Raw genomic sequence first — 12,267 nt, 5'->3', positions numbered from 1 at the left:
AAGACTTTTCAATGTAAATAATAATCCAGTTCAGTCAATTAAAGAAAATACTTTGCTCTAGTCTTAAATTTTAACTGTTTTCACTTCATATGAAAAATCATATTTTTTTTTAAAAAAAAAAGCCTGAAATTACATGAAAATGCATAGTACAGACATTCCATTCAGATCCTTAAGCTAGTCGGAAAGAGAAGAGGTTACTATGAAATTGTCAGCTAAGCAGTTCCCAAGGCATAATTTGGACAATGTATTTTGTAAGACCCGAAAAAACTGAGGGCACCCCAGCACCCCACGCCTTGGAAGGCAACACCCATATCACTCGCAAGAAACAGTCTTGATGCAATAAGCAAGAGGATTTTTATTCCAGAGGCTCTGGGGTCCACAGTCGTGCACTGTGCAAGGGTAGAGGACTATGGGACCCTGAGCAACTGAAGTCAGGAATATTTAAAAGGGAAAAATCACAAGGCAAGGGGTGGAGGACAAATCATGCACAGGACTGAAAGTAGAGAATGAGCAAGTCAGGTAATAATTTATGCCTTAAGGAAGGTTAGAGATTATCTGGAGCAAGTATCCTTGGGGCATTGTATAATTAAACATTGGGCTAGTCATCAGATGTGTCAAGAATGTGATGAGCTAATTCCTGGGACAGGGTGGACTATCTCTTGAGGCCAAAGGACTCAAGCTGAGGGCGGAAAGGCAAGTTACTCAGTGACTCAGTGCTAGGCTAATTGCTTGGGTTCTAAAATTATTGAGTTGGGGTCTCTCAATTTCACAGTAGAACTGGTTTTGTTTGTTTTTGTTTTGAGGCAAGTTTTTATCTTTGTGCAGCTCTGGCTGTCCTGGAACCCAAATTGTAGACCAGGCTGGCCTCAACCTCAGAGAGGCCCACCAGCCTCTACCTCCTGAGTGCTGGGATGGAAGGAGTGCACCACTACAGTGAAACTGGTTTTCAATAAACTAAACCATCTCTTAGACTATTCAGTGTGAGACATAAACGTTGAGAACAGCGTCGACTGACTTCAGGAAACTAGAGGCATAATGTGGTTCATCTACATCACGATTATCTATGTAGCCAGAGGAAGTGAAAGCCTTCTGCCGGAGAAATTCCTGTGCTCCTGTGCTCATGGCAGAACGATTCCCAATAACCCTGACGGGGAACCAACCAGGAGACATGCAACACCTGAAGCTTGAATGATTATCCAGTAATGCAGAAGCAGATGCTCTTGTTATTTTGAAACAATGTGGAGAGACTTGAAAGACATCATAGAGAGTAATGTAAGCCTGACAAGGAAATGCAGAGGGAATTGGGTATTGGGTAATGGAGTGCAGCTGACAGGATAAGCTCTGACATTTTACAGCACAGTAGGTCACAACTACATATGAACGGCCAGAAGAAGGAAGTTTGAAGGTTCCCAACATGTAAAAATGACGACTGTTTAAGGAGATGGAAAATTTAAATAGCCCGGTTTGATCATTCTACATGGTACCTATGGCATTATCGCATTGTATACTAATGCACACTTGTGTATCAATTCAGAAGCACAAATATTTATCAATAATATCTTAGATTTTTCGTCAATGCTTTAGATTTGTTTCCTCAAAACTTCTTAAATATATTTAATATTAAACTAAGTAAAATCTTGGCTCTAGTGTTGGAAGCTGAGTTGACTGTTTATTTGTTTGTTTGTTTGAAGCACTGATTTTTCCTTTCCATCAGTAATTATTCACTAGGTAAGACTGAATGCATGTTAGCCTAAGCACTGATCAAGAGAGGGAATTTTAAACATTAACTCCTGCATAACTTTGTTCCTTTCATTGCCCCAGCATCTGGTCATAACCACTGTCTTCTTCAATTTCTTTGCTGTGAATACCTGTGGTGAGGTCAGTTACTCCCCTTTCTCAGTAGGATGTGCTTAACACATCTGGTTCTTTCACAGCATCCTGCTCTGGTTATCAGCATCCTGGCTGCCCTCTCTTCTATGTGGTTAGCATTCAGATAGGTTCCTTGAGATTACTTTATTTTATTGCATCACTCTCAAGTTATGGCAATCCATTTGTTCCACAAGCCTGTGTTAAGTCATTTCTTTCAAAAGCTAATTTAATTTAAATGCCCCGAAGTAAAGTACTCATTACAACTTTTTCAGCACCGATTTTTTTTTCCCTCCCACGGGACATTATAAAACCAAAGTGCATTAGAAAAGTCACCATGAGCACTATAGAACAAAAGGGAGTGTCACACCTTCAGAAACACTGCAGTCACTGATGAGGAGAAAAAGTCAGACTGAAATTGCCAAAAGAAAATGAGTCATGCATTTTGGAGTGCAGGACACACTCTGTGAATCTTCATAGTCAGAGTCTTGGGGTGAGTCAGGGAGATGAAAGAGAAGAGTTGTAATGTTATCCACTGAGTTTGCAGACCAGAACTAGATATCTATACATGAACTATGAATTATACTGTGATTCTTCACTCCTTAAATATCTCTGCCATTCTTTCTTGCTATGGTGATAAACAATAGTTTTACACAGTACCAAGTGGGCAGTGTCCATTTGCCTCCATAGGCTTCTTGATCATTGATATTTTATCCAGTTATTTTGAGATTTCATTAAAAATGCCTTTATTGGTTTTGCCTATTGGCACCTTTATATTATTTTTATTTTTGGATAAAGATAATGAATTTTCACACATACTTATTTTCTTTCTGACTTGAACTCTGCTTTCCACCTAAAATAATAGTAGAGATAGGCCTTTATATAAATAAAAGTGAACAAAAGAAAAGTAATTGGAAAGTGATGTTTTAATGATACTTGATATATGGTATGTAATCAGGAAGAAAATTGGAAGCTGTCAGCGAAGCAGCAACCATGTAGACTCCCCACCACAGGGAAACTGAGCTCATACATTTTGAGAGAAAATGCTTCCCAGCTTACAGCACTGTCAAAGTGTCAATCAAATGGAAAGAAAAGGAAAAAAAATGCTTAGTACTCAGAGACACAAGGATTTATGTCCCAAGCACACTTTGTTGCAATGTACTAGAGTATGTGAGTTTTAAGGCAAGGTGTAGAGAACTGAGAAAGGAGGCAGTTACTGAATCCAGAAACAGTTGATTTATAAAGAATGTTGTCATTAGAAGCCTCAGGGTGCACAATGTGCTACAAAACTGGAGGGCAACTCGAACAGATCTGGGCCAGGAGAAAACAAACTCCAAGGCACAGTTCTCCAGAATCAAGAAGTGAATTATTGATTGGTATCTGGTAGATGTAGTGGCATCTGTGGGCATTGTCTATAAATGTAGAGAAGATGGCAGCAGTAAACCTGAAGGAGTTGGTGACCAGATGACAAGGGTAACAGAATCTAGGAATGGGGTTGAAATTACTCACCATTCAGCTATGCAATGAACTAGATCCGTGAGATTACAGAGGTATAAAGCCTGATTTTTGGGAATAGTTTTATGAGCACAGTATGAGGAGTCTGTAATGGGGCAGCCATGTAAATACCCAAACCCTTATCTAACGAGAACACTTAGAGTCAAAGGTCAAAGGCAGGACTGCCTGTCCCATTAGCACTGAGGGTTCCCACAGCAGAAACAGCCTAGGCCATGGTGATCCGTTGTACAAACAGAACTCCCCTCCGTTACTGATGCCAGGGCTCCTTACTGTTCGCTTGGTTGTCTCGAGACTCCAGCGATCAAGTCCAAGAATTAAGTTCTTGGTTTTAATACTTTCTGCTTCCTAATGTTAATCATCCCCGGATTTGCCACTCAGAAGCTGATAGCAACGACATCATCATTTCAACTGTTGTCAATATAAAACTCCTAAAAGAACTTCATGAGGAAAGAATCATCTGGAATGATCCTGAGGGATTGTGGGTATATAAAAGCCATAGTGTGAGGGAGGTAGGGGGGAACTCTATAATGTTCATCACAAGTCATGATTAATTTTATTTTGAAATCCGAGAGAGAGAGAGAGAGAGAGAGAGAGAGAGAGAGAGAGAGAGAGAGAGAGAATATGAATCATCCAAATTAGAAGTTGTTGGATTTTTTTATAGTGTATATAACAGTCTTCACAATTAAAGGTATCCTGCTTTTGGGCTATGTTGGATGGCTGCCTATGCTAGGGACTGCATCCCTGGGGAAAGCGTGGGCTTTCAAGAGCTTCTGTAAAAGACTCAGTTTTCTTTTTCCTGAGCATCAAGTGTAACAGAAAGCCTTCTATGCTGTGGGTACTATTATGGAAGTGTTTCTGTTTATCAGGCTTTCTTATGGAGTCTATTATAATTGGAAAACTTCCATGTTGATTTTCTTTCTGTAGTTTTATTTTTTGTATGCATGTTTCTCTAAAAATCTATTTTTATATGATTTTCCTTCTCTGCTGATGTATTTTTAAAGCCTGACAGTATGTGCTTCTGCATTAATTAAATGTTCCAAGCCACTCGTTATGTTTGTTTCCACCCCCCCCTCCTCCCCGAAAATTTGGATGGTGACATCTAATCCTCCTACTTGCCAAAAAGATGCTTTCTGGAGGAGGAGCCTGTGGGATGTGAGTAGACCTGAGGCCACAGGGCTACAGAAAGGAAATCTGGGCTGTACTAAAAGGGATCTTTTAATAAAAACTCATTTGCTTCTTCTGCCAGGGGAGGAACATGGGAAAGAGGAAGGAAGCTGAAGCTAGCCCTGGACCCCAAGGTCTTTGTGGAGAGCTCAGACTCCAGAGCTCCAAAACAATAAAGAAGGGATTCCTATTATCAGCCATGCAAAACATGCTGAGTGGTAGTTTTACTATTCTTATTCACTCTCAAACAGTCCAGGGCGCAGACCATGCAATAGTGTCGTCCACTAGTGGGTCTGGGTCCTTCCTGCATCAAATACCAGTCCTCACACACATGTTCAGAGGCAGACCTGATCCAGAGAGTTCCTTGCTTGAGACTGTCTTCCCAAGGGGCTGGAGGTTGCATCAGGCTGACTACCCAGCAAGTCGGCTACCACACCTCATCCTGCTCCAGATCTGTGCTGTCTTCTTTACTGCCCTCTTTGGCCTTGCTGTTAGTTTGTATTTTCAATTCTTTTATCATGTTAGTGAAGTCTAAGTGGTGAACAGTAATACAGACTTCTAAACAGTAACTTACTATGATTACTTTTAAAACCATAAAGCCCTTAATGTCTATATCCTTTTGTTTGATTTTAAATTTCCTGGTTCATCTTGCATCAGTGCCTCTCAACAAACACCCATTCCAAGTATCAGGCTCCCCCAGTGTGAGAGAGTCAATTTGTTTGTAGTTTTCTAGCATTCCCAGATGGTCTGCATTTCCTGGGTGGTGGCTGAGCCCATACCTTCTATAGAATTTCTTAGTCTCTCTAACTCTGTCATAGGCTAGATGCCCATCACTACAGTCTAGAAGACAGCACTTGGGTCCATGTTATTCCCTTCTGTGAAGCAGTAGAAGGCTGTCAAGTAGAGGAAGGCTTCCTTGGCTTTCCTGCCTTTAGTCTTCTCAGTGAAATCACAGGGCTGCAGTCAACATCCGTAAAAAGAGGGCATGACACAGCTCCAGTGGGGCATATTGTGGGTGGCAGGCTAAAACAGATTCACTACAGGTAACAGGAGAAGAGATTAATAGTCAGTCTTTGCACTTATACAGTGTTCACTGATGAATCCAGAGTTACATAATCCCTTTGATTTAGTAGCATGGCACCCTAGGGAATTCCCATAGACCAGAAGCGTCAAGGAACAGAACGGTAATAAAAACTCAGAGAATACAACAAGGAAATGGAATAATTAAGAGAATTAAAGAGGACAGGTAAAGATGGGGGAGGGGAGAGAAAAGGAGAAGGGGAGGGAGAACAGAAGGGGGAGGAGTGAACTCTATGGAGAACTTCCCACAAAGGGTTCCCCTGTAGAAGCGAAGGGGAGAGAGGAGGAGAAAAGGAGGGAAGGAAGGAAGAGGAGGGTAAAGGAAAGGGAGGAGAAAGAGGAAGAGGAGGATGGGGAGGAGGAAAAGGAGGAGGATTTTTCAGGATGACCATGAAGCCTCCACTCCTCCCTCCCTTCTACTTCCTCTGGTGCTCCATGCTTCTGATTTACAATGTAGTCCACAGGTCAGATTCAGCATCTAATGCCCATAATAGAGAGCCCCAGAGACAGGAGGGACAAATGAGAAGTATTTGACAGAGCACAGCTGAGCTAAGTGCTAAATGAGTTCTCAAACGTCCCGGAGTATGACATTGAAGATGTTAAGCTGCACTGCAGTGAAGCTGTGATGAGTGTTTCTTATTCATAACCTGTCTCCTTGATTTGAGTAAATAACTCATTAGTGGCCAAAAGTTTCTGTCTTTTCATCAAAACATACAACTTCAAATACTTTTATTACATTTTAGTATAAATTTATGTAAATCATAGTGTTTTTGAGCTGTTAACAGTGACTAGGTCTAAATGATTAATTCCTTCTGTCTTAGAGTTATATGGTTGTACAGGTTTTTATTTTGTTTGTTCTGTCTCCAAGGAGAAGGAAAGAGATCTTGGAGGTCTTTCTAACTATCTCTGTACTTAAAAGGGAAGTTTTGTTTTACATGCTGGGAATTATGCAATGCCTATTTCTGTAAAACAATAAGCTAACATCCCATGAACTAGTGATACATACTTTACTAACTTGTCATTAGAAAAGAGTGAAAACTGGATATAATTTTAGACTTAGAATAAGCCATGCATCACAGTGGCAGGAGCTCTGAGCTCACAGGATCCAGGTCTCGTGATTCATCCATGCTTTGAAAGGAATGAAGAAATCATATAACTTGGACATCCACAGGTTTTTCTTTCTGTCACTATGCCCTAAAGGATACAGCATAGTATCTACTAACACAGTACTGATACAGCATTAAAGATTATAAGCAATCATAGCAACATTGTATAGAATATATGCAAATCCAAAAGATTTGAGGAGCCATAGTCGTGGGTATCTAACTGTAAGTGTCCTGACCACAATTTTCCACAAGTCATGAGAGATGAGAACAGTCAATAGGATTCTTTTGTTCCTTTAAAGGAAATGATAATCACATCAAAATACATTTATGGCTACTGTAATAAAGCTAATCATATGCTGTTTTGTGTTGTGCACATTTGAGGTATATAATATGCTATTCACACACACACAGTGTGACTCAATTAGGAAAAGTCAGGAATAGGAGGGCATCCATTATCTTCCACAGCTACTGTTTGTTAGGGCTGTGAGAGTGCCTATGGTGTTATCCCTTTGTAAATGCCTGGGGTCTGGTAGATTGCTAGCTCATGCAACCCTAACAATGGACAGTCGGAAACCACTGATCCCACCATTTTTCTCATTGTTTCCTTCAGTGGCTCACAGCTTTAGGGAACTGTGTAGCCCATAACTCACCAGTTACCAATACAGTGAAAGATGAAGGAGTGAGTGTGAAATGGTCTTACATCAGAAGGTACTTTAATGAGGCACAGGTATTAATTTCATGATCATTGACCTTTGGAGTCGATAATTTCATTTTCTAATGGGTCCTCATTGTTGCTTTATATTGTTTTAGGCTCCAAGACAGGCAGGACTACCTGAAAGTGACGCAGTAGCTTCTTGTCCTCAGAGTTGTGATGTCATCTATTCCTCATGTGTCCATACTTAATGTGAGCATTAGCATCTACCACCAAGTTCCTTTCAACTTCAACACTATTCTCTTGGTTCTCAGGGAGGACATTTAATGCAAATTCAGTTTTATCCATTTCTTCTGGAGATTTAGTAGTTTGTATCTCTCAAGGCTCATTTTAATGTCGGTGTTAAATGTATTACTGCAGTGTTCGTTTTACGATTTTATTCTAATAAATTTCACCTTAACAACCTCAATCATTTTAGTCACTCCTGTTGCATTAGGGCCAACATTTGTCTTTCTTGTCTTTTTATTTTCTTACACAGAATTAGCTTTCATTATGGCGCTTCTTTATTATTTTACTCTACATCCCAATCATAGCTTCCCCTTCCTCCTCTCTTTCCAGTCTACTCCCTCTCCTCTCCCATTCCCCACTTTCTTCTTTACTCCTCAGAGAAGGGGAAGCCTTCTCTGGGCACACCTGCCTTGGTACATGAAGTTACAGTAGGACTTCTCCTATTAAAGATAAGGCAGCCCAGTTAGGGGAAAGGACTCTAAGAACAGGCAACAGATTCAGAGACAGCCCATTATCCAGTTACTGAAGGACCAGCAGGTAGACCAAGCTGCGCACATGTTACATATTGGGGAGGGGGGCTAGTTCCATCCCACACATGCTCTCTGGTGGTTTAGTCTCTGTGAGCCCCCTTTTTGCCAGGTGAGTTGATTCTGTAGGCCTTCTTTTGGTGTCATTAGAGCACTTTTCAAACAAACTTTTCATGTTCTCTTTCTCTCTTCCCCTTTCTCCTCTGAAAGCCCAGGAGCCTCCTATATGCTGTCCTCACCTAAGATCATGTGATTCCTCTTAGACACACTTTTGTTTTATGGAAGGAAGGGTTTATTTGGGGCTCAATGTCTCAGAGGGATAGGAGTCTGTGACTATCAAGGCCAGGAGAATAGAAGCAGGCATGGTTCTAGAGCAGTAGCTGTGAACTCACTTCCATACCCAGAAACAGAATGCAGAGAGCACCCTGAGAATGGCCCCAGGATATTAAAACCTCAAAGTCCATTTCTCTAACAAGGCCACACCCCCTAACCATTCCCAAACAGTTCTACTCACTAGTAAACAAAGTGGCTTATTCAAACACATAAGCCTGTGGGGGCAATTCTCATTGAAGTCAACATTGTAGTTCTTAAAAAAAAAACTAAGAATAGAAAGCACTGAGACACTGTTCTCAATTCAGTAAAGTATGTATATTTTTAAATACCTAATATTTAATCTTTGGGCAAATTATACTAAATATTTTATAATTGTTCAAATTTCAAGTCAATCAAATGTTAATGTATTTCAGTATTTTATAAGACAAATTATCTAAAATTTTATCCCTTTACGGTTAACTTTCCACATTTGTCACACTGTGAATCTCCTTAGGTATTATTCTAGAGGTGATATATAATGTGGTGTTAGGCTTCTACAAATTTCTCATTCCAAAGAGTCTTTTAAGATTATGATCTCTGCTAAAATAAAACTGAACAAACATATTAGGCAAATAGATATTTTCATCCTCTTTCTGGCTCTCATTTATTATCAGAATGGTCAGAGAGGTCAAGGTAAATTATTAGAAACGAAGGCCTGAGCTTATTGGTGATTTTCTCCTCCTGCAATTGCAGGATCCCATCTAATGGCACTGGAAGTGCCAATAGTCAAGGTACAGCTAGCCTTATTTAAGACCTTGGTTTTCAGGTCTCCCTAATTCTACAAAAACAGAAGGCATTTCTAGCTAACTCATTTTTATTCAAGCCTTATCCTAGACAAACTGTCTTAACACCTCATTATTGATCATTTTTTCTTCCTCTTCATGTGTCTGCTAAATGTGTGACTTGGTGTAAGAACAAATAAGGGGATAGTTCAGTGGTGTGTGTGTGTGTGTGTGTGTGTGTATGTGTGTGTGTGTGGGGGGGTGGTATGTGGTGTGTGTGGTATGTGGTATGTGTGGTATGTGGTGTGTGTGTGTGTGTGTATAAGCATGTGCATCTGTGTGTGTGTGTGTGTGTGTGTGTGTGTTTGTGTGTGTGTGTCTGTGTGTTTAAAAGGAATAAATGAAGCGTGGTTTACTTACTAAGTGTGGACAGAAATCTTCAGAGGTTTTATGAGATAGGTATTTTTCCAGATGTATCTGGTACCCTAGTAAAAACAAAACAAACCAAAACCAATGTAAGCAGTTAATGATGATGGTGGTTGTGGTGGTGGTGGTGGTAGTGGGAGAGGTGGTGGTGGTGGTGGTAATGGTGATGATGATGATAGATTCTAATATGAGTAGAGAACTTGAATACAATTTTGCATCTGTGTGTATAGCATGCTTTCAATTTTATTCATAAATATTCTTATGCTTATATACATATATGAATATTTGCTCAGTAATAAATATTTTGTGCTCATAGACAAAAGAGTTAAGACGGGGGAATCATCCCCAGCATGTAATCAGGATATATGCTCCACTATGTTCATAGCAGCCTTATTTATAATAGGCAGAAGGTAGAAAGAACCCAGATGTCTCTCAACAGAGGAATGGATACAGAAAAAGTGGTATATATACACAATGGAGTAATATTCAGCCATTAAATACAATGAAGCCATGACATTCTTAGACAAATGGATAGAGCTGGAGAACATCATACTAAGTGAGGTAACCCAATCACTGATAAGTGGATATTAGCCTAGAAGCTCAGAATACCCAAGACACAATTCACATATCAAATAAAGCCCAAGAAGAAGGCCATATAAAGCTCAAGAAGAAGGAAGGAGAGGACCCTGGTCCTGGAAAGGTTCAGTGCAGCAGTGTAGGGAAATACCAGAACAGGGAAGCAGGAAGGGGTGGATTGGGGAATAGGGGGAGGGAGGAGGTCTTATGGGACTTTGGGGGAGAGGGGAACCAGGAAAGGGGAAATCATTTGAAATGTAAATAAAGAATATATTGAATTAAAAAAAGAAAAATAAATAAGACAATAGACCACTGAAGAAGAAGAAGAAAAGAAGAAGAAGAAGAAGAAGAAGAAGAAGAAGAAGAAGAAGAAGAAGAAGAAGAAGAAGAAGAGGAAGAGGAAGAGGAAGAGGAAGAGGAAGAGGAAGAGGAAGAGGAGGAGGAGGAGGAAGAGGAAGAAGGAGGAGGAGGAAGAAAAAGAGGAGGAGGAGGAATCATAGTTATCCCCAAATATATGTCAGTCTTTTAGGGTGGGAAATACTTCTCTTTATAAAACTTATTCACATTTCTGATCCCCATGCTTATTGTGTATATATGACTGCCTCCTACTGTAACAGTCTACTGACAGATTGACTCCCTGGGGACCACTCAGGCTGAGTTAGGAACCCACCTGTGGGTAACCTTCCAGGAAGTGATCCTCTTGTTTTGTATGAGCTTTTCTTTTGAATTCTTCATTTTAATTCATTTATTATACATTTTATTCTTCAGGATTAGATTTAGTTATGAACATAGGAAGTTCAAAGTAATTGTAGCCTAAAGTGGTCTTGAATTAATGGCCTTCCTCTTGGTTCAGACGCCAAGCGCTGCAGCTAGTGGTGCATGTCACCGTGCCCGGCACAAGCCACCTCCATCTTCCTTCTCTCACGTTCTTTGGGTGGTATGTTATGTTTTCATCTGTATGACTTCAATACTTGACAGAAACAATTTTAGGGAGAAATGTTTATCTTGCTCACTGTTGATGAGGCTTGGACCCATCATGATGGTGAAGATACACTTGGGAAGGCAGCTCAAAAAAGGTACCCTCTGGTTACATTTTTTCTCCAAGTCTATGAGAAAGTGCTATCAAGGGTTGAGTTTCACCCTCAGTGAATTCCCATCTGGAAATGTCCAAATAGACTTACCTAGAGATTTGACACAATCTTACAGGTTGTTTGTAAGTCCTCCCTAGGCATGGTGAGGGAGGCTTTTCAGTTTGAAGAAAATAACTAAGCAACAACATATAAAAACAAAATAATATCAGAGTATGAGTGAGACTTCTGTATACGTTTATTCCAATGCTACTCATTGGAATCCCAAATCAAAACAACTTCAGTGTCCCATCACAGTGAATAAATGAGGAAAATGTGGAACATATCTATTGGAATACTATTCAGCCATCAATGATCATTATGTAGAAAATTTACAGTTTGCAAAGTATACCCTGCAGCCAGCTACAGTCAAACAGTACTCAACAACTTTCATAAGGAAAATATATTTGTGACAAATATTTATTTATTTTTTTTTATTTTTTTTTATTTTTTTTTGTGACAAATATTTATACTAGTACAGAGAAATGGAAGTGACAAATCCTTTTTATTTTCATAAATGAAAGGCAGCTTGACCAAAATACAAAGATTATGGACCAGAAGTTTCTGAATCCTTTCTGGGACACTTCACTGTCCTCACGGTGATGCATAGAGCCTCTGTGCTAGGCTTACCACAGCCTTCTAGGGAGCTTGTTAGAGCCCCATAAGATGGGTTTTGTTCCACTGTATCAGCTCTGTGTAAGACATTTGATTTGCTATGTACAACTTACATTGTGATGTCTATGGGTATTTTATTACACAAAATTAACGTTGTGAAAGTGTGATAGTTCACACCTCCTTGAAAAGTTTTAACTAAGATGAGACATTTTCTCTAGAGGTGGAGGAATG

General features: G+C 39.9%; 1 protein-coding gene across 2 annotated transcripts in view; it reads left to right on the top strand.

Moving 5' to 3' along the window:
* Positions 1-12,267, top strand: part of Pde1a (phosphodiesterase 1A) — a 201,019-nt gene that overhangs the window by 98,588 nt on the left and 90,164 nt on the right. The window lies entirely within an intron of this gene.

This window comes from Apodemus sylvaticus, chromosome 5, assembly GCF_947179515.1.
Source record: "Apodemus sylvaticus chromosome 5, mApoSyl1.1, whole genome shotgun sequence".
NCBI lineage: Eukaryota > Metazoa > Chordata > Mammalia > Rodentia > Muridae > Apodemus > Apodemus sylvaticus.
The sequence above is the reverse complement of the archived record's forward strand: the minus strand, read 5'-3'. Positions and strand labels throughout refer to the sequence as shown.